Here is a 26,731-nt window from a genome sequence, read left to right on the forward strand (position 1 = left end):
TGCATTTCTCTCTATCCCCATTTCCTCCCTCCCTGTCTTCTTTCTCTACTCCTTGTCGTTTTTCAGCCTGGCTCTTATCTTTTCTTTCTTGAAGCTTAGCCTTTTCATTTTTACAGTCAAGCGTGATACACACACGCGCACACACAGAGATGGGGAGAGAGAGACACAAATAGAAAGGGGGACTGTGCATGGCCAGTGGGTGGGCACAGATACATCAAATAAAGACTAGGCCAGTCTGACAGGATAGCATGTGCACACACAAGCACACAGTAAACAATGTGTATATTCAAGAGGAACAGTGTGTGTGTGTGTGTGTGCGCAGCTTATCAGGGTTTGTAAAAGAAGTCATGGTGACAGAAAAGGAGCACAAAAAAGAAGAGGGAAATAAATTAGACTGAAGAGGAGAGGAGAGCTAAAAATGAAAAGGGACAGGAAGAAAGGAGAGAGCAGCAGAAAGGAGAGAGGTAGCCAGCAGGCAGGATAGTGTGGTGCATGTGTGTGTGCAATGGGAGTGTTAGGATGTGAAGTCATGTGTAAAGAAGTAATCATGACAAAGCCTGGCAGTGCTTAAGCTCAGCAGTGACCACATCCATCACATGGCTATAATGTTGGTGAATGTTTTTTTCAGTTGGTTAATAAGTGTGCTCCTCATTGAAAAAAATCAAACATCATACCTGCAACAGTTTGTGTATTGCTTACATGATCACAACAAACAAACAAACAAAGTTCATTTAGCAAAGAAAAGAAGAAAAAATGCTCTGCAAAATAAAGATAATACATTTCAATATTGCTTCACCTGTTCTGCAACAGTGATCATTGAGGCTGAGGTGAACAGGTGGGGCCAGAAAGGAATAGGACAATCACCAGTTACTGGTATTTATCTTATAGCCTCGAGCTATATAAATATATACATATATAGCTCGAGGCTATAAGACCACACCAACCCATGCACTGCCTAATTGACTAAAGAAAGACATTGTGTGACTCAATGCCTCACACATGGATTCTGGAATGCCTAAAACTGTTCAAGACCAACAGGACCCTAAAGGCCTTCAATTCAGTGGGAAAGGGGAAGACAACACTAAAGGCCAATTTCAAGGCAATTGCACAAATCACCGTCAAGTGCGGGATTTGCCATGATGATGCTCCGTCCCCACTGCTGTTCAGCATAGGCCTGAACCCCCTCAACCTGATCATTAACAAGACTGGATACCAGCTATGGAAAAGAGCAAATGTCAGGCACCTCCTCTACATGGACATCACGCTGTATGTAAAGAGTCAACAAGACATTGATTCACTGATCCATATCACTAGAAAAATAAACATCACTTAAATGTTCTCTGTGCTGCTCTGCGTCCTGCATTTGAGTCCAAGCTAGTTTTCCCGCTGTCCCTGGTTCCGGCCCGATTTGCTCCCTGGTGCACCCTTGCCAACGAGCCAGTTATATAACATCTAAGTCAGAGTGTGCTGCGATGGAAAAGTACATTAAGGAGTCACTAGCAGCTGGTATCATACGTCCGTCGTCATCTCCTGTGTGAGCTGTTTTTTTTCTTTGTAGACAAGAAGGATGGCTCTTGCCGGCGGTTCATTGATTTCAGAGGCTTAAATTACATTACTACCAAGAACAAGTATCCCTTGCCACTCATTAGCTCCGCTTTTGAATCACTACAGGGCGCTACAATATTCACTAAATTAGATCTCCGCAACGCTTGTCACTTAGTGCGAATCCGTCAGGGAGACGAGTGGAAGACAGCTTTCAACACCCCCCTTGGTCATTTCGAGCATCTTCTCATGCCTTTTGGTTTGGCAAACACACCAGCCGTGTTACAAGCCCTAATAAACAACGTTCTGCAGGATTTCCTCGACCGGTTTGTATTTGTCTATCTAGATGACATTGTCATTATTTCTAAGACTCTGGAAGAGCATTGTTCACATGTCCGAGCTGTCCTTCAGCGCCTCATGGAGAACAAACTAACGGCTACGGTGAAAGCGGTCACAGACTGGCCTGTACCCTCCACTCAGAAACTACTCGAGAGGTTTTTGGGATTCGCCAATTTCCAACGCCGATTCATAAGAAACTACAGTCAGGTAGCAGCTCCACTTACACACCTCACTTCCACTAAACTTCCATTCATCTGGTCCAATGAAGCAGATAGCACGTTCACTAGACTGAAACATCTATTTGCAACAGCGCCCATCCTCATTCTGCCTGACCCAGACTTTTATTGTTGAGATGGATGCTTCTGTTGTGGGGTTGGGGCAGTACTGTCCCTCTTGTAAGCATACCGGTCGGGCACCTTTTTTTGCATCGGCTTTTGCCAGCGGAAATGAATTATGATGTAGGGACCGGGAACTGCTTGCCCTTAAGTTTGCATTGGAGGAGTGGCGATCATTTGAAGGGTGCTGAGAAACCGTTCCTAGTATGGACGTACCACAAGAACTTAATGTACAGTACTTATGCAGTGCTAAGAGACTGCCAAGCTTGATGGTCACTGTTTTTCCCCCCTTTTTAACTTTTCTATTTCTTATTGCCCAGGCTCCAGAAATGTAAAACCGGATGTCCTTTCTTGGCAGTTTGACTCTGAAACAGAACAATCAGAATCTTCCCCCATACTTCCAGCCAGCTGCAAGGTTGGAGCTGTCACTGTCACGCCATTAACCAGGCTCTCCAGACAGAACTGGGGCTGCCCGACTGGCGTTTTGTTCCTGCAGCCGCTCGCTCCAAGATGCTGGAGTGGGTGCATGCTTCTAAGTTCGTGTGCCACCCAGCAGAGATAGGATGGTTTACTCTAATTAAAAGACATTTTTGATGGGACATGCTAGATAATGACGCTAGAGAGTATGTGGCTGCGTGCTCAGTATGTGCCAGGAATAAATCACATAATCAACATCCTGCAGGGCTGCTACAGCCCATGTTCCCTCTAATTTTTCATGTGTCTGAGCAAACACACAAACTCCCTGAGCATCCCTTGGACCACTGTGAGCAACAGTAGACGTGTGCACTGTGGTCACGCCACCATCCAATCCATCCAAGTCACATGGTTTATTAAAATAATCAAATTACAGCATTTACATTTATTTATTTACATTTATTTATTTACTTTTAATTAACTGATTTAGCCCACTTACAATGAAAATTTAAATAAGTCTTGTTCATGACCTGTGCAGTATGTTAAGTCTATTGGAAGTAAAAATAACTTGAACGCCAATTTTGAAAACACAACTTTCTCATTGCCTCATTGTTCTGACACACACAACAAAACTATTGACTACACTACACACTAACTACACAAGATTTATGCTAAATGTCACAAATCTCTCACATCTCAAACACGCCGTCACTCCTAAAATGGTAAATGGCCTGTATTTATATAGCGCTTTTACTAGTCCCTAAGGACCCCAAAGCGCTTTACATATCCAGTCATCCACCCATTCACACACACATTCACACACTGGTGATGGCAAGCTACATTGTAGCCACAGCCACCCTGGGGCGCACTGACAGAGGCGAGGCTGCCGGACACTGGTGCCACCGGGCCCTCTGACCACCACCAGTAGGCAACGGGTGAAGTGTCTTGCCCAAGGACACAACGCCCGAGACTTTCCAAGCCAGGGCTCGAACCGGCAACCTTCCGATTACAAGACGAACTCCCAACTCTTGAGCCACGATCGCCCCAGCGAACTTCCCCCTTCCTAAACAACTAAATGCCATGTTGCCATATCATTTTTTGATTGGTCGACATGGTACATTTTTCCACCAATAGGAAAGGGTGGGGTTTTCTTTGTTTTCGTCTTTGCTCACAGGCTTTCGAGCGTTTTCCTTATAAAACGCCGTTTTTACCGTTTCTTCCCGCAGTAAATATAAACAACGACAGTATTCAGGAAGAAAACCAAACATTGCAGATATTTTATCATAACTCTGGTTTTACGTGGCCGATCAACACAATTTAAAATCTGGTATAAAGTCCACACTTTTTCCGTCAATTGTTCCATCTGTCCTGCTCACATCTCCATTGGTTGTACACGTTGTCATTAACGTGGCTTCACTCCACATCAGCCGCTTTGCTAGCTAAAACACCAGTGTCGGCACATTAGAGGGAACATTGGCCACGCTTCATCACCCTTGTCCCACATTGCCCTGGATTTTGTAACAGGACTCCCGGTTTCGGCAGGAAAGACTACCATACTCACAGTCATAGATCGGTTTTCTAAGGCAGCACACTTTATAGCTTTAGAGAAACTGCCCACAGCAGCAGAAACGTCTAGGCTACTAATTGAACATGTTTTCAGGCTTCATGGCATTCCAGTAGAAATATTTTTAGACAGAGGTCCACAATTCTTGTCCCAAGTCTGGAGATCTTTTTACACCGCTTTAGGGGCCAAGCCTTGCCTGAGCTCTGGGTACCACCTGCAGACTAATGGCCAGACAGGATGTTTGAATTGGGAGCTCAAGGCCACACTCCGCTGCATAACCTGTCAACCTGGCCACTTATCTACCATGGGTGGAATATGCACACAACACGTTAACAACATCCACTACCAGGTTGTCACCATTTGAAGCCTCATTGGGATATCAACCACCACTGTTTCCTGAGCAGGAGGCTGATCTCGCTGTCCCCTGCAGTGCTGCCGTCGGGTCTGGACTCGTAAATGGGAGGCAGTATTATGTACAGTAGCCCATCAACGTCGCTATGCCAACTGGCGACGGTCACCAGCACCAACATACTCACCAGGACAGAAGGTGTGGCTGACTGCTAAGGACATCCCTCTCAGAGCGTCCTCCTGGAAAAATGTCGCCTCAATTCATTGGTCCCTATACAGTTGGTTTGCCCCACAGCTGTCAAGCTCTGTTTACCTCCAGCCTTACAGATTCACCCTGTTTTTCACCATGCTCCTGCTCATTGCTGGCACCTGTGGGTAATTAAGCCGTGGATTTATAAGGCCAGCGCGCTCAACCTCTCTTCGCTAGATTCTCAGCTAACCACAGTTGCTGCAGGCCAGCTCTGTGTTTTGTACACGTCTTAGCAAACTACCTTGTCTCACCTTGTATCTCTCTTTCATAGCTACACACCAGATTACCAGAAGCAAATCTCTGCCATAGAACCCCCATCCGGACGCTGGACCTCCCGACAGTCTCACAGTTTTACTCACTCCACGCACCTGCCTGCCTCCCTGCCTCAATGTCAGGAATTTCGGATTACTTACCACTCACCCAGACCACTCTCCCCTCATGCTACTGATCCACCTGCGGCAAGTAAGCAGTGCAAAGGACTATTCAGAACAAATAGCTGCCAGTATTCCTCCGGAACCATACCTAAACATATGTACTCTAGTTTCAGTGACTCTGATCCCTTCCCAGGACCCAGCCATCCAGTCTGACTCTCCCTTTGGCCCAAACCACAGAACTGCAGTTTCCACAGTTGAAAAATCACTGATTGTTTACATAGCTCAGGTCGCATAAGCGCCCCTTAGTTTTGGTGTTTGTTCTTAGCACAAGTTAAAGACATGACTCAGTTTTCTAGTTTTGTTCGCTTACACTTTTTGTGAAACATAAACGTTGTCACTTAAACGTTCTCTGCGTCATGCATTTCAGTCCTTTTTCTTTTGAGTCAGCCTCGGCCGTGACAGGATGGAAGCCACTGACACGAAGACAAGAAAGCTCCTTACCATGCATGAAGGGTTTCACCCCAAGTCCAGCACCCTCGGACTGTATGGTAACTGGAAGGAGGAAGCAGAGGACTACTGAGTGTCATAACCACTATGTAGGATGAAACAATAAGATCCCCAAGTACAGTAGTTTAATCTACGAACAATACATTTTTGGAATTGGTGTTTATTTTTTAAAAGCCATATGTGTTTGGATCTTTTCTAAGCATTCAAACTGAACATTTTACTTCTTTGCGTCTTTAAATTAAAAGAAATTGGTACTTTTTGGGAGGTTGGTGGGGGTATATTATCATGGAGTTTCAGCCTTGTTCAGATTAAGTTTGAGAGTATTTTGACACCTGCCATGTTTGGTCTGTTTAAATCATACTTTGTTTTGTTTTACCCATTGTTGTGTTTGTTTTGGTCACCACCCATGTGCGATTATTGTTTTCACATCTGCACATAGACCTTCTGGAGGAGGTGGTCATGGCATGGTTCCAGTTCATTTATGGTGTGAGCGTAAGCCAACCCTGATCTAAACCAAGTAAAAGGTGTACAAACAGTTTGAGAGGGTGAGACAGGGCATGAGGAAGTGGTCTATATAGACAAAGTCTGAGGAAGAAGAGAGAAAGTGATAATGAGAGAAATGATAGAGCAGGCAGCATGATTAGGTGTTTGTAGATGCCGAGTGAAGGGAAAGGAAAGGAGAGATAGAGATATACTGTTAAGTGCGACGTTGTCACCCATTTATGGTGATCATGTCAAATACTAAGCTTCTCTCTCTGTCACTCGGTCTGTGTGGTTCTTTGACTGACATGGAGGAAAACTAGAAAGCTTGTCTTTCCCTTTTACAATCACATGTTCACTCTTATCCCTCTTGTTATCTCCTTCCTGCTCAGTTCGTTCTTCTTTCTCATGCTCTTACTTCTCACTGCTCTGGTTGTTTACTCTCCTTTTTCTTTCTACTCATTGTTAATTATACCCGCCATCTTTGATTCTTGTCTTCCCTACATTCTCCACCAGCACTCCTGGTGCTGAAAATCACACATAAAATCAATGTGTGTTTTAGATTCAGTTTATATTGTTAGCCCTTGACATTGTTTCAGAAGCTAATGATATGTTTTCCCTGGTAAAAAGCCAGACTGAGTTTCCACAGTATTTGATTTTGTATTAGCTAAAAGTCAACTGAAAAACAAAATTTAGAGATAAACAAAAACCAACACCTCAATGATCCTAGGACCTTGAAAAGAAAGGCAACTGGACTTCAAGTTACTTGAAGATGTTTCACCTCTCATCCGAGAAGCTTCTTCTGTTCAATTTATTTACTTTGTTTTATTTAGAAAGAGGGGCAATACATGATAATGAACATTTTAACAAATGTAAATATCCCAGATTATAGTCTTGGACTAATTTCCACCTGCAGACACTCTGGCAGGTTGGTGTTACACACAAGTTAGTAAAAACATACAGAGACACTATTTGGTCATGTGACAAGGACAAAAGCAGTGATCACATTGTACTAGAACAAACAATAACACGAAGCGTGGACACAGAGGACAATATAAATAACAATAACCAAATACTGGAGATTCCCAGATATTTAGTGGGAGCAGCAATGGGACTTGTCCCTTAAGACGGTCCTTGACATACTATTGATCATGTGCCTTATTACCTGAGCCAAGGTGTGAAAAAGGTTGTTGTCATTATCAGCAAAGCTTTCCGGTGAAGCCATTGTGAGACTTGCCTCTCTCTATCATGTGATCTATTGAGATCAACTGACACAAGCTGTGAGTGGGCGTTCAAGCGCCTGGGGAAAGATCTCAAAACTAGATTGTAGGTGGCAGACAGTGTCATAAACCGCCCCTTCTATTCAAGAATGATCGTTCACAGTAGACAGAAGTAGGCTTCTGTCACTCTTCTTTCATGCTATCTAAAATGAGAACAATGGTGTCCTCAAAAGAGTGACCTTGTGCATCTGAGTCTTGTCCCGTCGAGGTGGCTCTTCTACTACGTTGTTTAGTTTGTTTTTTGGAGTTTTGGGATAAACCAGTTTTGTCTCAGTGTGTAGCTAGGCTTGGAGTGCACTGGGATGTCATGCTTGGAGAATATTTGCCCGAGTTTGTCTGAAAAAACTTGCCCCATAAGGGATGACAGTGTTGTTTCGTTTGCCATTCTGTTTCTACTTAATTGGTGTCTCAGCTTCTTTACTGTGCATCTTTGCTAATTTGATGGAAGCCTAATTGGGATAAACATGCTTTAAGAGCTTTCTTTATGTGTTTGTTCCTTTTCCTTCCCTTCTGGATTAGAAGGAACATTTCTACCCAGTGTTGCAGATTCCTGATTACTCCACGTTCCAAAGAGTTGGTATTGGTCTGTGTATGTGGGCTTCCAGTAAACTTCACTGTTGAGGTTTCCATTTTCCTCAATGTGCACAGCACAGTCCAGAAACGGCAAACTATTATCCTTTGTATTTTCCCTGGTGAACTTTGTTTCTATCCACTGAGTTGATGTGAACAGTGAAAGCTTATATTTCTTTGGTTTTGATTTGGCCCAGGTGTTATTAACATATCTGTACCAGTGAATAGGTTCACTCTTTGAAAGAGCCAAGAGCTTTAGTTTCCACTTTCACATTGGGAAGCCCATGGCACATCTATATTTTTGTCTGTAGAAACCCTCATTGGGTATAGGATTGGGCCTATAGGATTTTGGAGTTAGAGTTAGAGGTACATGGGAGGCCAAGCGGAATGCAACTCGGACAGTGGCTCAAACAAAACTTTGATGTGGGATGAGTTCGGTGGGGCCATGGAAAAAGACTTTTAACTGCTTCAAGGTGATTCCAGAAAACAATCAATTCAATTCAATTTTATTTATATAGCGCCAAATCACAACAAAAGATGCCTCAAGGCGCTTCATAGATACAGAGAAAAACCCAACAAATGACCCCCTATGAACAAGCACTTTGGCGACAGTGGGAAGGAAAAACTCCCTTTTAACAGGAAGAAACCTCCGGCAGAACCAGGCTCAGGGAGGGGCGGGGCCATCTGCTGTGATTGGTTGGGGTGAGAGAAGGAAGACAGGATAAAGACATGCTGTGGAAGAGAGACAGAGGTTAATAACAGATATGATTCAATGCAGAGAGGTCTGTTAACACATAGTGAGTGAGAAAGGTGACTGGAAAGGAAAAACTCAATGCATCATGGGAATCCCCCGGCAGCCTACGTCTATTGCAGCATAACTAAGGGAGGATTCAGGGTCACCTGGTCCAGCCCTAACTATATGCTTTAGCAAAAAGGAAAGTTTGAAGCCTAATCTTGAAAGTAGAGATAGTGTCTGTCTCCTGAATCCAAACTGGAAGCTGGTTCCACAGAAGAGGGGCCTGAAAACTGAAGGCTCTGCCTCCCATTCTACTTTTAAATACTCTAGGAACAACAAGTCCTGCGCACAGCTGCTAATAGCTGGATTGTAGCTCGCTTATCTGTATTCTAATTTTAATAACTGTACAGTACTCTGCTTTGGTAACTATTGTCCATGATGTAAATATGTAAAAATTGTGTTTCTGTTCTGTTTTATATGTGTTTTTTTTTTTTTTTTTTTTGCTGCTGATACAACCAAATTTCCCCTTGTGGGACAATTAAAGGATTATTCTATTCTATTCTATTCTATTCTATTCTATTCTAAGTAAGCCTGCAGTGTGAGAGCTAAGTACTCTAATAGGGTGATAAGGTACTATAAATAAAGATGAATATGCATGGCAAGACATACATTATTCATTGTCTAATAAAACAATAGCCATAACCTCAGAGCCAAAATAACAACGGAATAGCTTTGGGACCACTCTGTGAATGTCTTTGACAGGTCCAGCCAGAGCCAAGACTTCATCCCAATTAACCATCTCTGGAGAGCTTTGAAAATTCAGTTCAATTTTATTTATTGATATTTATTTATTGATTATATATTGATACTTAGCTCACCCGCCACCGCTCTCTCCAACCATGTCCACCACATCTCACAGGATGGGCGAGGTGGATGACCCACAGAACCACTGCAGAACCACTGCTGCTGCTTCTGTAACTGTCATCTGGAGACAGGGAACGAGGTTTTTGAGTCATTGCCTATACTGGAGCTAATGGTCCTTGAGCAGATGATGAGGCTCCTGGTGACTGGAGTGGATTTGGTGTGTTGGAGAGGGCCATGACCTTTCCAGAGTACCACTTAGCAGCATGGTGGCCTGGCACAGAGGAAGGAACATCCGACCCCCACAATCTGGCATGGATGCCTCACACTAACACTCTTCGCACTGTTTTTCTCCTCAGATCTCAGTGGGAACAGGTGTTGCTCCTGACTCACGTGAATTTGTGCAAACATCAGCGCAGGAGAGCTGGAAGTGCACGCAGCCCGAACTCTTCTGCAGGGAGTGTCAGCTCATAGAGGTGGGATCCTTGTGGCCGGCCCAGACTGGAAGGACGTACAAAGTTCTGGTAAGGTGCCAAGGTGTGGTACACAATAGGCTATGGTGGACTCTACCAAACCCTGCTTCAGCCTGGGTTGTTGTTGGGTGGGAATTAGGTGTGTACATAGTGACTTTCACAAATATCCAGTGGTGTTAGGTTAAAATGTATAGAGTTGGGGCAGTGGTTAGCTCCTTTCTTGGTCACCCCTTATTTCTTGGGATGGATTGGGCTGAGTTTAATAAGCTGGTGGGGCAGCACTTATGACTGGGAACGACTTGTGGTATCTGTGCTGAGGCTGTCCAACACTGCTACCAGGGAGGAGAAATCCATAGGGCATTTTCAGGAGACCCTGCCACTTCCTGTGATTAAATCCAAGGAATATTTTCCATTGGAGCAGTCCTTTGGTGACACTCTACACTCAACGTTGGTTTAAGAAATAAACATTAAGGGTCACATGGTGTGTGCTGAGGCAGAACAGTCCTTTGTGATAATTAGACACAGGCTAGTATGACACACTGGAGAGAGAAACTGAGTCATTTGTGCTGAAAAGGCATCTCACAGGCAGCTTATTTTAACCTAACGGTCAGCCACATGAGGTCTGATATTATTTGTTGGTGGTACCCCTGTGCAGCAATTTTGCAGGAAGTCTGGCACAGACACTGTTTCAGATCATCTCCCGAGTTAGCATGCGTAAAAGATATTGACCAGAACACCTTATTCAATACTTGAACATTAAAGGAGCTGCATGAATTACTGGTTCTTTAGGGAATTCAGACTAGCACCTCAGTACTAGTCTGAAAGGCATGGGAATGATTGGGGATGTGGGGATGAAAGAAGCTGTGATTGACAGCCAAGAAGTGGCAGTGTTCTGGTGACAGCCATAGTTAGAGCAACATTGCCATAAAGCCGAGGGCCACGTCTTTGAAGCTGGGAAGTGAAGTGTGCAAAGCAAAATAAAAAACCTGTGTAAACTGAAACTGCTGTGTCAGACTGTGTATGTTGGACACACACAGTAGCTTTCGTGTTACAATGTTGTTTGACTGAGGAGACAGCTGCTTCTTTCTTGAGAGAGAAACAATGGAGTTTTATATCTGAGAGAAACCGCAAAAGGTAGCTGAAAAGTTCATATGAGTGTATTCTATTCATGGAAGGAGGATACAACATAGGACTACCTTTCCATTTAATCACTGGATTGTGGTGAAATGGAAATGGAAAGAGTCTATATTAATCTTTGCTCGTAGTGCCCCATAGAAAGCTTTCCAAACTTGCAAATAGAGCTCTGGGCCTTTCTCAGAAATTATATCTACTGAAAGTCTGTTACTGAGAAAGACATGTTGGACCAATACATGAGCTGTTTTAATGGCGGTTTGTAATTTAGGCAAAGCTACAGAATGCTCTGCCTTTAAAACCTGTTTAATGGTTAGTGTTGCCTTCATAGTTCTTTTCAGTGGGGGAAAGACTCTGGGGAAAAGAATCCACAGGGATGTGTGCTAGAGGTTTCAGTACAGACAGAACAAAGTTTGGGCTCTTTTCAAAACTAAAACATAATATACATTTAGAATTATACAAAAAGGCCCTTTTCAGGGGAACACAAAACGAGTTAACAATTTAAAGCTGTTCTGCAGCAGTGGAGGTTTATCAAGTCTTGAAAGCTGCAGCTACTAATTCCTACAGGTGTTTCAACTTTTCTGGATTACTTCCCCCTCTGTCTGCATAAAAGCAGTGTTGGACACACTGTGGTGCCATACCCTAGTAAGCATCAGTTGAACAGTATCGTACTGCAGAAAGTAGTGTGTTGGTACACAAATGGTGAGAAAAGAAAAACAATGGAAGAGAGACAGACCATAACACTTATAAATGTCGGTCTGTGCTACAGAGAAACTGCAAACAAAGTCAAGGTGTCAGTGAGTCCAGTTTCCTTCACCATCAAAGGCTCAGAAACAAACTGTGACAGGAAGAGGTCTGCAGACCCAAAGACACGAGTGAACCAGAGGACAAGTTTCTGAGAGTTAGCAGCTTGTGTGATGGTGGCTCACAGGACATCAGCTTCAAGCAGCTTAATAGTCTCAGTTTCAGCTGTGAAGAGAAAACTTCAAGCTGCAGGTTTGACAGGATGAGTTTTTTTTTTCACCTCCAACTGGTTATTTGTACTATGCGTTCATTTCAGAGTGCAATGAGACATTAAACTGCATTATTTTCAATAAAAACTTGAAAAATTGAGGTGTTCTAAAACTTTTGACAGCTGCAGCATAGCTGCCACCTTCTCCTCTTTAGACTGAACTGCTGTTCTGTCTAATTATTTATTTTTTATTTAATCCTGGTGATTTACAATCCAACCAAAGAGCGGTATCACATCAGATCACAGGATCTGTAATTTAATAACAGTGCCAAGCACTTAACTCAATTTCCCTCTGGGAAAAGTTTCTCTGAGAACAGTTTGATGAGAAATAATGAGGTGGTACAATATCACAAGATCTCATTTGTCATGGTCCTGGGCCATGTGGGCCCAGTAGTCTTAGTTTTCATGTATGTTTGTATTTTGTTCCTTATTTAGGCCATGTTTTCTGAGTTGCCCTGTTGTGTTGTTCCCTAAGTGTTTTCCCTTCATGGCTTTTACCCCCTGTGTGCCCCTCTGTGTATCTGTGAGCCCTCATCTCCCCTCCTCGTTTCATTCCATGTTTCCCCAGCCCACTATGCCCGTGCTCTCTCTCTCCTCCTGCTTGCACCTGTGTACTTCCTGTTTTACTTTGACAGTCTCCCGTCAGTGTTGTTTACTCCTGCCATGTCTTGTTATGTTTATCTATGTCAGCTGTGTTCCCATGTGTGGCCACTTCCCCTGATCATCCCTCATGTGTATTTAGTCTCTGTGTTTCTTACAGTCTGTGTCGCGTCGTCTGTGTTCCCACCCTCCGTGTTTCCATGCCCGGTCTGTTGTATTCTACGTCATAGTCTTACCATAGTTTATTCCCAGTTTAGGTTTCTGTTTAGTTATTGCTCTTGTGCTGCCCTTATTCTTGTTTGCTTCTTTTGTATTCATCAGCCACAATAAAAGGCTCGCTTTTCGTTCAACCCAGTTTCGTGTCCACGCCTGTGTCTGCACCTGAGTCCTCCACACACTCTCCACACGGTCTGCCACTGCGACCGTGACATCATTACACCCTGGTTTAAAAATGCAGAAAATGAGTAAAAGTAATACAGGGACCAAATAAGAGGAGTTAGACATGGGTAGATTCATCATCAGGAGTCACAATACATTTTATTTAATTAGTGTAACAGTTACCATGACAGGGATGTCAACCACCTGAGGTTCCTGTGCTTCAGGCAATGATGCACCAGTTGATATTTCCACAGTACTGGTTGTTGTAGTACTACAGTTGGCATAGACTGATAGGCCAAAATGTTATGATCCTAAGAGCGGGATGTTGCGCGGATCCTCCATCCTCTTGGAGGGCTTCCATTGGTCAAATACAGAGAGTGCATCTGTTTAATAAGATAAGATAAGATAAGATAACTCTTTATTGTCATTGCACAGTCATACATAGTACAGTAGTACAATGAAATTGGAAAAACTGTCCTACGTCGGCACTACATATAACACAACACGAATGAAAGAATGAGTTAAAAACTCAAAAATCCTGTTTACAGCCATTGTTGGGTTCATTTTTGAGAGACCGAAGACAAATATGTTCAAAGTGAGCCTCTGTCAGTGCGCCCCAGGGTGGCTGTGGCTACAATGTAGCTTGCCATCACCAGTGTGTGAATGTGTGTGTGAATGGGTGGATGACAGGTTGTGTAAAGCGCTTTGGGGTCCTTAGGGACTAGAAAAGCGCTATACAAATACAGGCCATTTTTTTTTTCAAAGTGTATTTTCTTAAAATTATTACGCAATTCAAGGTTCAAGTTAAAAACAGCTGCCGTGTTTCTTTGCTCACTCAGGAGAGCCCAAAAGAACAAAGAGCACCACACCCAGACAGTATACACTTTTAGTGCGGTCACTGAAACAGAACGTTGACATGATTGGTCGAAAGAGTTGACGGTGGCATCAGGTCTGATATTGGTTCACGTTTCTTCTTCTGCAGTTTTCTGGACATCTCCTTATATAGAGATGACCTTTTTGCAGGCACTCCCATTACCATGGCAACCACCACTTGCTCTCTGGTCAGGCCTGTAGAGTTAAAGAAGAGGGAAGGCGTGTAAGACCATTTCCTAACATCGGAATTTATGGCCCTGTTTTGGTGTAGGAGAGTCAGCCTTAAAGTTAATTACTTAATTCTGAGAAAAATACTATTGTACAATGGTGGTATTAAGATAAAGTTGCATTTTGTGTGGGCTACTAGTTAGCAAGCTAGCTAACATTATCACTTTAGCTAAATGATCTTACTCCAGCTGTGAGATTTTACCCCCAGGTTCTGTGGGTTAGGTGTTGTGAGCAGAGGCTTCAGGAACCAAGCCAAAGGACTTTTGTCAAAACATGGATGAGTTTGATAATGCCGTACCGTCTGTGTTGCAAGGTAAGTCGCATTTTTCAGTTTTATGCTGGGTCATTAGCTAAGCAGCGTTAGCATCTGTTAGCATTGTTTCTGAAACTTCCACAGATCCTTATTCCCTCAGCTGCTGTTTACGACAGGGCTGCAGCTATGAATTATTGTAGTAATCCATTCATCTGTCAATTATTGTAGTAATCCATTAATCTCTCAATTATTGTAGTAATCCATTCATCTATCAATTATTCCATCGATTAATTGAGTAATCCGATAAAAAATACTTTTATCTTATTAATTAGCAATAATAAATATTCAAAAGAGGAAAAAGACAAACTTCTTTCAAATGAACTGCTCACTGGTTTTCATTTTAGAAATCGCTATGGTTTTTGTTTCATCTGCCGTGTGGTTCATTTGTCAAAAAACAAAACAAAAAACAAATGCTTATTTATGTGCCATATTAAATTTCTAAAGAAAAGATTTCCTTAAATACCAAAATATATAAAATACTGTCTAGTAGGCTCAAACTAAAACTAAATAAAGTAAATACAGAATCTAAACTAAAGCATAAAAAATCATTTTACTCTTTCTTCTTAGAAGGCTTTATGACTTTTTGTAGATGTGTTTCTGTGTGTTAAGGTGCGCACGTGAATTAGTAAATTTGTGTCTGTAAGCCTTTAAAAGAGAATGTGATGGTTACAATGAAGATAAGCGAGCATATCAACATTTGGTGGTTTGATGCTGCTGAAAAAAAAGATGTTATGATGGTGTAGACCAGGGGTGGGCAACCTTTCTGATGACGAGTACCATTTAAAATTTCCTCAGAAGTCAGTGTGCCATATGATTGCATTAGCAATAAATTTAATAACGCTCTATATGAACAGTTACACACTATATAGAACAACTTTATAGAATTATATTTGTTTGCAGATGTTGGCAGCTGTCAGCGAATAGTTATCAGCTATTATGAAAGAAAAAAAGACTTTTTATCCATAACAACAAATGAACTGTACAACAGAAAATGTAAATGCTATTTATGGTCTCCTCACAACAATGATAAGAAAAATAAACTGGGCCAATATGGCATGTTTGTTAATACAGAGACACACATGTTAATGTGATCTCTGGTCTCCCACTCAGAGACACAGGTCTCCCAGTGTCCAGCATTCAGAGGCTACCTGAGGACTCATGTGAGAGAAAATCTGCTCACACAGACATGTAGAGACAAACACTGTCAATAAGGCCTCTGCAATGTTCTGAAGACAGTTAAACCTGTCAGGTGGTGATGTCCAGCAGGTGAGCATGCAGCTCCATGAACACGCACAGCTGTGGATTCCAGCTGCTTCGATGTTGTATGTATGATTTCTATACATTTTACGTCAGATAAAAACTTTGGTTGTAAGATTCAGATAATTATTTAATAACAGCTAAACATTTTAAATCAGAATAAGAAAGTATTTCTTTGTGCCCACCTTTCCCTGTTAATCCCCTACCTGGCCCCCTGGCAACACTTTGCTAGACCCGCCACTGCACAGTTACCAGCTGTCAGCTGCTTAGAAAAGGATCCTGGTGTTATTTGTCTCTCAGAAACAGTTCATAACTTCAACTCATCCATGTGACCTAAAAGGTAAACCTGTTTCTCCATCACCTGTTCAGCTCTGATGATTCAGTAAGGACATCTCCTGGTTTCATCTTCATGTTTCCCTCTCACCAGATAACCAAACCATCCTGACCAGCAGCTTTACAGCTGTGGCTCCAGCAAACATCAGCTGATACTAGAAATTAATATTAAATCAATTCTAACAACAGCTGATCAAGCTTAAATGTGCTGCTGTTGTTTAGCGCGACATCCGCTGGCTGGTTTCCTCTTTCTGGCGCAAAGTGGGCGATAAACAAACAAGAGAGACGATCAGCTGATCATTGATCAGTTTCATGATTGAAGTAGCAACAGGAGAGGGAGGGGAGAGGATGAGAGAAGAAGAGGCAGCTGTGCAGCAAAGACACAGAATAACTCCAGCTTTGTCTTTTTCATTGTAGCTGAAGTCCGGGACAAACTGTTCCTTTTCACCTCAACACGAAACGCCTAATATTTTCTCTGAATACCAGACGATTCCGTCTTTTTACAGGACGGTTGGAAACTCTACTAACTAACCTTATGAATAAAATAAAGTTCACTATCAGTAACATCATAGCACCCACCCAGCTGTATAGAAACTCCGTCATGCTAGCTAGCACGCAGTACGAGTTATTGTAACTGACTGTAAAAAGTCAGCACAACAAAAATAAACTCCACCTAAACTTGGGTTGTATCTGACCCAGATAGACTGCAGTCATAACTTCTTACCTGTAGTTCAGTTCACCTGAGACTCGGACTGGCGGCCACCTCGGGTCTGTCCTCCTGCCTCCCCTTTCTCTCATCCACCTGCTGGCCTCCACCACTTGCTAATGTTACTGAATCTGAGGAAGCAGTGCCATAGCCACCAACAAACAACTGAGTTATTTTTACACACCGACCAGCATCTGGCCAATCCACCACCTTTCATTGTTTATACCGTTACAAAAGAAAAAAAAAAGTCACCGGGCCACCGAGCAAATGCCCGGTATGCCCAATGGCCAGTCCAGCTATGGTCGTGCCATCAGTTAACCCTTTTAATGCAAGTTCTGGAGACTTGCTGCAGACTTTTTGCTGGTAAAACAAACAGCAGAGTATGGAGCAACTACAAGGTTTGTTGATCAGGTGCTTTGATGAAGGACTGCCGCTACATAATAGTACTTGTCGCGTGTTGAGTTCACTTTGAACAAGCCTGGACATTTTTTAATAACGCCATTGTCTACTTGCTGCAATAAAAACTCCATGCTCTGCATGTTGTTTTGCGCTAGCTGTGCATTAACTTCCTCTTCTGAGGGGTCATGGTAAAGCCATATGAGCAACATCTAATGAACACTAGTATTAATACAGGTTCATTTTTTCATTTATGTTGTAATGTCATGTCGTGTGTGTCCTTATGCTATGCATGTCTTATGTTTCAGAAATGCTTTCTACATGTGAGGGTTTTTCGTCCACCACCATTAGTCTTGACCTCCCTTGTCTGTGATTCAGTTCTGGTTGACGGCGTCGACAGCTACACCTTTTGGCATGACACAGAAACTGCTCATCGCTGGTAGGACACGATGATAGGTTTCATACTATAGAGAAAGAAGTCCAAACCTGACCTCACAAGTGTTCCCATGGAGATGCAGGCAGATGGAGATGTGTTAAACCAAGATCAGTGGGAACACCACATCCAGCTGCCGCTCAATGAGGCACGGGAGCAGGAAGTTGCCCTGCGAAGGGAAGAAATGGCACAGGCCACAGTCTTCAACCAGGCATTCCTCAGTGTGCTTTGAAGCCTCGCACTAGCAATGGATGGCCACTCAAGTTTCACCTCACCCCTTAACTTTCCACATTGGAGATTCCATCCATCCATCCATTCGCTTCCGCTTATCCTTTTTCAGGGTCGCGGGGGGCGCTGGAGCCTATCCCAGCTGTCATAGGGCGAGAGGCGGGGTACACCCTGGACAGGTCGCCAGTCTGTCGCAGGGCCAACATACAGGGACAGACAACCATTCGCACTCACATTCATTCGCACATTCACACCTAGTGACAATTTGGGTTATCCAATTAACCTATCCCCACTAAGACATTGGAGATTACAAAAACAAATTTATACTTTACATAGGTTTGTACCCCTCTGTTCCAGGAGAGTCTTACCAAAAACTTAGCTGTTGCAAATAATAATAATTACTAATTGTAGTTATTATTAATATTGTACATATTTTCAAATGTTGCTACATTTAAAAAAGTATTTCAAGCCTATAATGTGTGTGCATCACGGTTTGTTGTATTTAAGCAGTCATTACTAAATGACATTTTTCACCAAACTTTTGTTGCCCAGTAATAAACGCTGTGTCTTTGTCGTGTGATGTCACCACACAAAAATGTGGTGTGTCCATACTTCTGTAAAGTGATTTACACTACAGGAGATTTATCCCACAGCCGGACAACTGTTAGCATTTCAGTGATGTGAAAAATGTAACAGCCCACATGAAAACACAGAATAACCGCAAAAGTAAACAAACTTTATCATTTCTATTTCATTTGGCATCTAACAGCAGTATTCCTGTAAGCACATGACAAGGGGTTAGAATAATATCATTAACTGGAGCACAAGAAGTGAAGCAGAGCGTCTCGTACATGCACGTTTAGCTTCTCCTCTGTACCACCCTGTCCTACAGCTACCACAGGCTCTTGTCCTGCAGTGGCAGGTACATCCCATTGTCATCATCTTCATTCATTGTCTTTGAAAAGCAAGAGGAGATGAACAGATCCAGTAAATGCACTTTTATCTGGTATCGTTTGGTATCGTAATCTGTCTTAATCTATTTCTATTTCAATGTTGTGTTCTGTGTTTTTTTAATTTATTATATGGGGGAAAAGTTCTGTCATCCTTGTGCTGAGAGGTCTGTGGTCATCCACCTGTTTTGTTCTAGTAAACCCAACTTTCAGGAACACCTTTAGAGCTGTTCAGTTTTAGCACCACTGAGAGTCAACAAGTCTGGTCTCAAGTCACTTTATATTGTAAGGTAAAGACCCTACAGTGACAAATGTTCACTCGGATTCATCAATGAAGTAAAACTGACTGTATGCATATACAGGATATTTGGATATTAAAGGATATTGTATCATGGGTGAACAGACCAGAATGAAAGCCACATCTTAAGCATTTGACTGAGGCACAACAATCAAAAGGCAATGTTTGCAGCTTAAATGTACTCTGGATAATCTTAAATGTGCAAATATTGTTACAGTTTTGTGTTTTTCAGGTGTCCTGTTTGAAGAAAACACTTTAAAGTCACTTTAATACATGCATATTTAAAGAAAAAAGAAAAATGCTCCACCTCCATGTATTAGCTGTTAAGTAATTTTATGATGAGGATGGATGCTGTCATTGTTTTTCAGTGTAGTTTTGAAAATTAAAGGATATTTAACATTAAATGTACCAATGTTGTTGTTTACTAAACACAGATTAATTTAAGTTTAAATTTAAAAACTTTTGAACAAATGGTGTACGAGGTTTTCTGTTTGTCTATGCATTTTCCTTTTTGCACTGTACAACACTTTCAGTAAGACAACAACTGTAAATCGACCCCCCCCCCGTCTAATCCATTATTGTAAAGTTAAATGCTATTAAGAAATGATCAGGAAAAAAGAGGGTTTTCAAGAAATACTGTTCTGCTCCATTTTATGCCATTCGTCGGAACAAGATCTAGAGTGTGATTAAAGTGGTGCGTAGGTTCTTTGATTATTTGTCTTGTCATATTTAGACAGTTGAGTCTAATAATAGATTAAATGCTGTGCTTCGAGGATTCTGACAGTTAGTGTAACTCAGGGGGGTTGATTCATTTAAACTAACATAATCATCCTGTTGTGACCAAGTTTTTGTATAGCACGGTAAATTTTTTTGTTGATCAGTTATTATTCATGGATTTACAGGGTCTTAGAAGAGAGAGACCTAATGTTTAATAATCCACATTTCATTGTGTTACTCTTTGGTGCAGATGTGGATACTGTATTGTTCTTTCTTTGTGATTTTTTTATTGGTAATGTTTCAGTTGGGTTTTTTTGCAGATTTTTGGTGTGTTTTGTGGTGGTTTAGAAGCAGACACAGTCCCCAAGGGGATGGGTGTTGGGAACAAAAAACATGCTGTGGAAGAGAGCCAGAGAATAATAATAAGTAATGATTCAATGCAGAGAGGTGTATAAACATATGGTGAGTGAGAAAAGTGACTAAAGAAGTACTACTCAGTGTATCGTGGGAATCCCCAGCAGCCTACACCTATCGCAGCCTAACTAAGAGAGGATTCAGGGTCACCAGCCCTAACTATATGCTTTAGCAAAAGGTTTTAAGCCTAATCTTAAAAGTCGAGAAAGAACATCACAGCGCAGAGTTACAAAGAGAGTTACATGTCTTTGGAATGGCTTGATTCTGTGTTCTGACTTCACTGACCTTTATTAAGTAATTCTTGGTACCAGTTTACGAAAACAGAGAACAGCTTTGGTCAGGTCCTGGCAGATGCATCATGATAGACCTATTTATTTCTTCTAGACTGAATCACTGTAATTCATTATTTTTGGGCTGTCCTAAAAACTTCCTGAAAAGCTTTTACCCCATCTGTTCAAGGATTGGCTTGTGCCACCATTTGTCTGCCACCTAAAAATCCAGTTTTAAGATCCAATCCCAGACACTTGAGACAGTGGTTATCAGAGGCATCGTAACATTTCATCACTCATCCATGACACTGGAGAGTACTGAAAAAGTCACTTGGATGAGTAATCAATTGTTTTTTTAAATGTTTCTATATGTTTTGTAAAAGAATTACAAAATGAACTTGTAAATTAATTTATTAATGCAGATTTTATTTCACAATTCATTATTGAGCACAAAAGGCTTTATTTTGATGCGTGTGACTCTTCTGGTCCTCCATAACCAGCAGCCTAGGCCTATTGCTGCACAACTAAGGTCAGCTGATGCAGCCCCAACTATATGCTTTGTCAAAAGTTTTAGGCATGATCTTAAAAGTAGAAAGGGTGTCTGTCTCCTGAAACCTGATTCCACAGAAGAAGGATCTGAAAGCTGAAGGCCCGGCCTCTCATTCTAGTTTCAATCAACTACAATCAACTGAAGGCTTTTCGCTGAGTTTTTAGGACAGCCAAAAAATAGTGAATTACAGTACTACAGCCTAGCCCTCCGGTTTTGTGCACCCCCACCCCCCTTACTTTAGTGTTCCCAATCAAAATTGACTGGTCCTTGTTAGCTGCTATTAAATTAGCACAAAAAACACTTTTCACCACCAAATTCTTTATTCAACATTCTTTAGCTGTGAACAATGTCTCAAAGTAGTGTTTAACTTGAATACATAGAATTAGACATAACATAACTGCAGTAAAAATACAAATAGGCACTGAAAATGTATTACAAAATGAACATGTAATGTAAAAAACAAATTAAAGACCAAACTCAACATGAAGCTGTGAGTACAGGACACATTCTGCTTGGCCTCCATTGCCTGTCTCCGAAGTCCCACAGGGTTAACCAAGCCCGATAGGATTCCTTCTTCAGCCTGATTGCTCTGTTCACCTCAAGTGTCCAACGTCTGGTTCAGGGGTTACCATCAAGACAGGCAGCTCATTGCAGCAGCTCATTGCAGCAGTTTCCACAATGGAGGTACTGAATATGCTCCATTCGGACTTAATGTCCCCAGTCTCCCTCAGAATGCTGTCAAAGTTCTGGCAAAGGTTGGAGGCCTCTGTTAGGCATTCCCAGAGTGTCCTCACAATACATTTAGTTGTGCCAGGTTTATCCAGCATTCTCCCTCACCACCTGATCCAACTCACCACCAGGTGGTGATCAGTTGATAGCTCATCCCTCTCTTCACCTGAGTGTCCAGAACAAATTGCTGCAGATCCGATGATACGATTACAAAATCAATAATCAACCTGCAGCCTAGAGTGTCCTGGTGCACTTGTAAATAACCTTATGTTCAAACATGTTGTCTGTAATGGACCAACAGTGGTTTTCACAGTAACAGAACACCCCACAGATCAGGCAAGCCATTCTTCCTAATCTCACCCCTCCAAGTATCACTGTCATTACCCACATGAGCATTGAAGTCTCCCAGAAGGATGACAGAGTCTCCAGGGGGAACACCCTCGAGCACCCCACCTAGGGACTCGAAGAGGGCTGTGCACTATGAAAGTTCATTAAACACATAATTGTAGATGACAGTCATGGTCAGGCACAGGGAACAAATCCTCTTGTCCAGTGGGAAAAACTTTAAAATACAGGAAGTGACCAAGGAGAAACTAAGATACCTACCCCAGCCCACCACCTCACACCGAGGGCCACACCAGACTGGGCCAGAGACCAGCCCCTTTACAGGAGACTGGTTCCAGAGCTCAGGCCATGCGTTGAGGTGAGCCCAGCTATATCTAATCAATACTGCTCAACCTCACGCACTATGCTAAGGCTTCTTCCCCATCACAGAGGTGACATTCTGTGTCTCAATTGCAAGCCATGATAGCTAGGCATTGGTCCACAAGGGTCTCTGGCCCTGGCCGCCGCCTGGCACACACTGCAGCCGACCCTATGGGGACTCCTGTGGGTGGTAAGGCCTACAGGAGGGTGGGTCCATGTCTCTTCTTCGTGATGATCTGGCCAGTCCCCATGGACGAAGGCCTAGCCACCAGGTGCTCTCCCTCTGGTATCTTCCCCAGGACTTGAGACACATTTTGTAGACCATCAGCTGGGACTGAACTAGCTAATATTAATTTGCACTAAGTGGCAGGATTGCTTTCTAAATGCTGATAGATTTCAACTTGTGTCTTGACTCCCTGTGCCTCTTGGACCTCTCTACTTCATTTGTTCAATACGTTTTACCTGTGTCATATCTCATGATTACAAATAACTTAATCTTTTGACATCTATGGTACGATTTCTTTGTATGTGTGTATAGGATTGGTCGTTACTGACATCTGGTGAGACTTTCATGTCAATAGCACCTTTACAAATATTACTTAGAAAATAAGTAATATGATCAATATTTATTTTCACCTGTTGCATACAAAGAAGGATTAGTTATGGTTTAAACAATGTTTAACACATTATGAATTTTTTAATAATTTAGATATTTTTTGTGTATTTTAGGACATATTGTACATGCATTTATGTACAAGAAGGTTCAATTTGATGGGACCCCCAAAATTTTAAATGAATGTTAAATATTTTAGGGGTCTCATTTTAATCCAAACTGCCATGTGGTGCTGAAAAAGGTGTCTAGTGTCCAGTCTCATTTGAAGAGTACAGTAAAATGGAGAGGGAGTTTGTGATGATTTTTTTTTTCATTCCGTCTTTTCTCAAAAAGCTTTTCAGCACATCAAAAAACCCACATTTGTTTTAACAGGAAACATTTCTCCTCACACATTCACATGCATAAAACTCATGTACCGTGCCACACCCACATGCAGAGAACACATCTACTGTTGCACACACCCACACGTTAAATGGCCATTACTGAAACAGAACATTGTGCCATTTAAGCTGTCAAGACATCACTCAGATGTAGCCACTCTATTATTCCTACCCTTCATGTAGGAATAATGTAAAAGTTCCGTATTTTTTTCCAAACACCTCCCTTTGTGTGGATTTTTAAATTTACTTTAAGGCTGTTCATTTGTTGAATTAAATTGATTTGTAGTCTCTTTCTATGTACAGATCTAACTAACATTCACTCACAGCACTGAAAAAGGTTAGAGCAAGTTGTAGGTTTAATATCTTGACCAAAGATATTTAGCCTGCAGACCGGAGCAGAGGGGGATCAAACCACCATCCAGTGGATGATGAGAGTCAAACCTTAAATACTGATCCGTATGCGTAGGTTTACGGTACACATCAGCTTTTTAATGTCCCCCAATACTGATGGAAATCTCATAGTCTAAGAAGGCTAACCTGCCACTTTTCATATCCTCCCTGGTGAATTTGATGTGTTGGTCCACGGAGTTAATGTGATCTGTGAATCGTGGTAGGTCCTGAGATTAAATTTTCACGCAGGTGTCATCCACATACCTGAACCAATGACTTGGTGGTGTTCCAGGATAGGGTAACAAAGCCCTCTTTTCCACTTCTTCCATGTACAAATTGGCCACAATGGGTGAAACTGGGGAACCCATGGCTCTCCCATGTTTCTCCCTGTAGTACTGACCCTTGTATGTGAAATAGGTGGAATTAAGACACAGTTCAAACACACTTGGTCGGTGCTGATAGTGGTCTTGTTGCTGAGGTTGGGGTCATCCTGTAATCTCTTACGAACTACCTCCAACACTTCAGTGACTGGAACATGAGTGAAGACAGATGTAACATCGTACAAGACCATGGATTCATCTGCCTCCATAATGACATCGCTCACCTTCTCAACACAATCCAAGGTGTTCTGGATGCGGTGAGTTGATTATATAGACAATTGGTCTTAAAGGTGCACTCTGTTTATGTTCTTTGGTAAACCATACAGGACTTGGTATAGATTCCGCTGGGTATAGCCTGTGGTATGAGGTACGGTCAATAGCCTTGTCTTGTTCTAACTGCTTCAGACAGTCTATCACCCTCTTCCTGTAACCACTTCCTGGGTCTCGTTTCAGGGGCTCATAAGTATTTTTGTCACTGAGCAGTGACAAAATTTTTTCATCATAGCCTTTTTGGTTTAGTGACACAGAGCACCTACCCTTGCCTGCTGGAAGGATAATGATGTTGTTGTCATGACTAACTGATGGGATTGCCTTCCTCTTCTCCATGCTGATGTTGGATGCTGGGGGCTTTGCATTGCTGAGACAGGCTGAAACTTTCATCCATAATTGCTCTGCTTCCACGTCTGCAATGTTGTTGTATCGAATTGCAGTTTCGGTGGCTGTGATCAGTTCCACTAGAGGGATTTGCCTCAGTGTCACAAATTCTATCCTTTTGCAAGGATTTTTTTTCTCTGTTTTGGTAAGCTGTCTGTGAGACAAACTCTTCACCCACTTGTCCACATCCTCGGTGTGGCATTATAAGATGGCGGCGGTGAGGTCGGCTGCCGTCACAAAAGGAGAGTTAATGATGGTGTTGGAACCATCAGCAGGTCTGCAGTCGTGGGTGAAGAGGGAGTAGAGGAAAGGGCTCATCACACAGCCTTGTGGTACACCGGTGTTCATTGTGATGTAGATGAGCAGCGGTTATCCAGCCGGACATGTTGGGGGCGGTTGGTCAGGAAGTCCAGTAACCATTTGCAGATGAGGGAACTGATGCCCAGGTCTGTCAGTTTCCTGATGAGTTGTGAGGGGTGGATTGTATTGAATGCTGAACTGAAGTCTATAAACAGCATTCTGGCGTAGGTGTTGTTGTTGTCCAGGTGTGAGAGGACAGAGTGCAGTGCGATGGAGACTGCATCCTCTGTGCTCCTGTTCTGGCGGTATGCGAATTGGTGGGGGTCCAGGGTGGGGGAGACAGGATTTGAAGTGTGCTAGGACCAGCGCTCTAAGCACTTAGTGATGATGGGGGTGAGTGCTACTGGGCGGTATCATTGAGGCAAGATGGGTTGGAGTTTTTGGGTATCGGGACGATGGAGGTGGATTTGAAGCAGGCCGGTACCACAGCGTGGGCCAAGGACAGATTGAATATGTCTGTGAGCACTCCTGCAAGCTCCCCAGAACAGCTCTGAGAACACGCCCGGGGATGCCATCAGGACCTGCAGCCTTGTGGACATTGATCCTGCTCAGCACCGCTCCTACATCATTGGGTGGTAGAGGAAGGAGACTCAGAGGTGCGGGGGGTTGGTGGTCCTGTGTCTGTTCACGTCTGGGTCACTGTGCCCAGGTCTTGCAGTTGCGAGAAGTTTCTGACCTTTTGTAATGGGTTGGCTATTTATTGAGCCTTCTTTGAAGCCCTGAGTTCTGTAGCGTGTAGCATCTCCTGCCGTAAGGCGTGTTGCGGTTCCAGGATGGAGAGAACATCCGAGTGCATAAGTGCTTTGGTGGGTACATGTGGTGTGTCTGGGTGGTGACACTGTCTGTGGTTTTGGAGATGTAATCCAGTACAGATGAGGCGTACTGGTCCAGGTCTGTGTGGGTGAACATATTCCAGTCTGTGTTTTTAAATCTGTCCTGGAGCACTGCGTCTGTCCCCTCTGGCCACACTTTAATTGTCCTCACAGCAGGTTTCACACGTTGGATGAGTGGTGAATACCGAGGTGTGAGGAACAGGGAGAGATGGTCCGATTGTCCAATGTGGGGGAGGGGTGTGGCTTTGTAGGCTCCAGCCAGGTTGGAATACACATGGTCTAAAGTCTTGTCTCCTCTGGTGTGGCAGGAGACATGTTGGTGGAATCTGGGGAGGACTGTCTTTAAGTCCATTTTGTTTGCCAGAGAACGGACATTGGTGAGGAAAATACTGGGTAAAGGCAGCCGGTGTGGTGTTAGCTTTAGCTTAGCCCGTAGCCCGTAGCCCGTGCCCCGCGCCTACCTCGCCTTTGTTTACGTTCTCGGCGCCGTCTGCGTGCACTTCCGCCCGGCCGGGGAGAGTGGGCAGC

General features: G+C 42.9%; 1 protein-coding gene and 1 long non-coding RNA gene across 2 annotated transcripts in view; both read left to right on the forward strand.

The window, feature by feature from the left end:
* The window catches only part of LOC121812612, a 45,102-nt gene extending 26,990 nt beyond the window's left edge, over positions 1 to 18,112 (forward strand). Inside the window, exons 2-3 of the long non-coding RNA XR_006053191.1 lie at positions 9,960 to 10,124; positions 17,609 to 18,112. This is a non-coding gene — a long non-coding RNA (uncharacterized LOC121812612). The remainder of the gene's footprint in view (positions 1 to 9,959; positions 10,125 to 17,608) is intronic.
* A 90-nt stretch (positions 18,113 to 18,202) lies between these two features.
* The window catches only part of jupb (junction plakoglobin b), a gene marked incomplete in the record, with an annotated part of 74,860 nt that continues 66,331 nt past the window's right edge, over positions 18,203 to 26,731 (forward strand). Inside the window, 1 exon segment of the mRNA XM_014330099.2 lies at positions 18,203 to 24,617.

Source organism: Haplochromis burtoni, unplaced genomic scaffold (assembly GCF_018398535.1).
Source record: "Haplochromis burtoni strain Fernald_Lab_line unplaced genomic scaffold, NCSU_Asbu1 Contig_689, whole genome shotgun sequence".
In the NCBI taxonomy this organism is placed as follows: Eukaryota; Metazoa; Chordata; class Actinopteri; order Cichliformes; family Cichlidae; genus Haplochromis; species Haplochromis burtoni.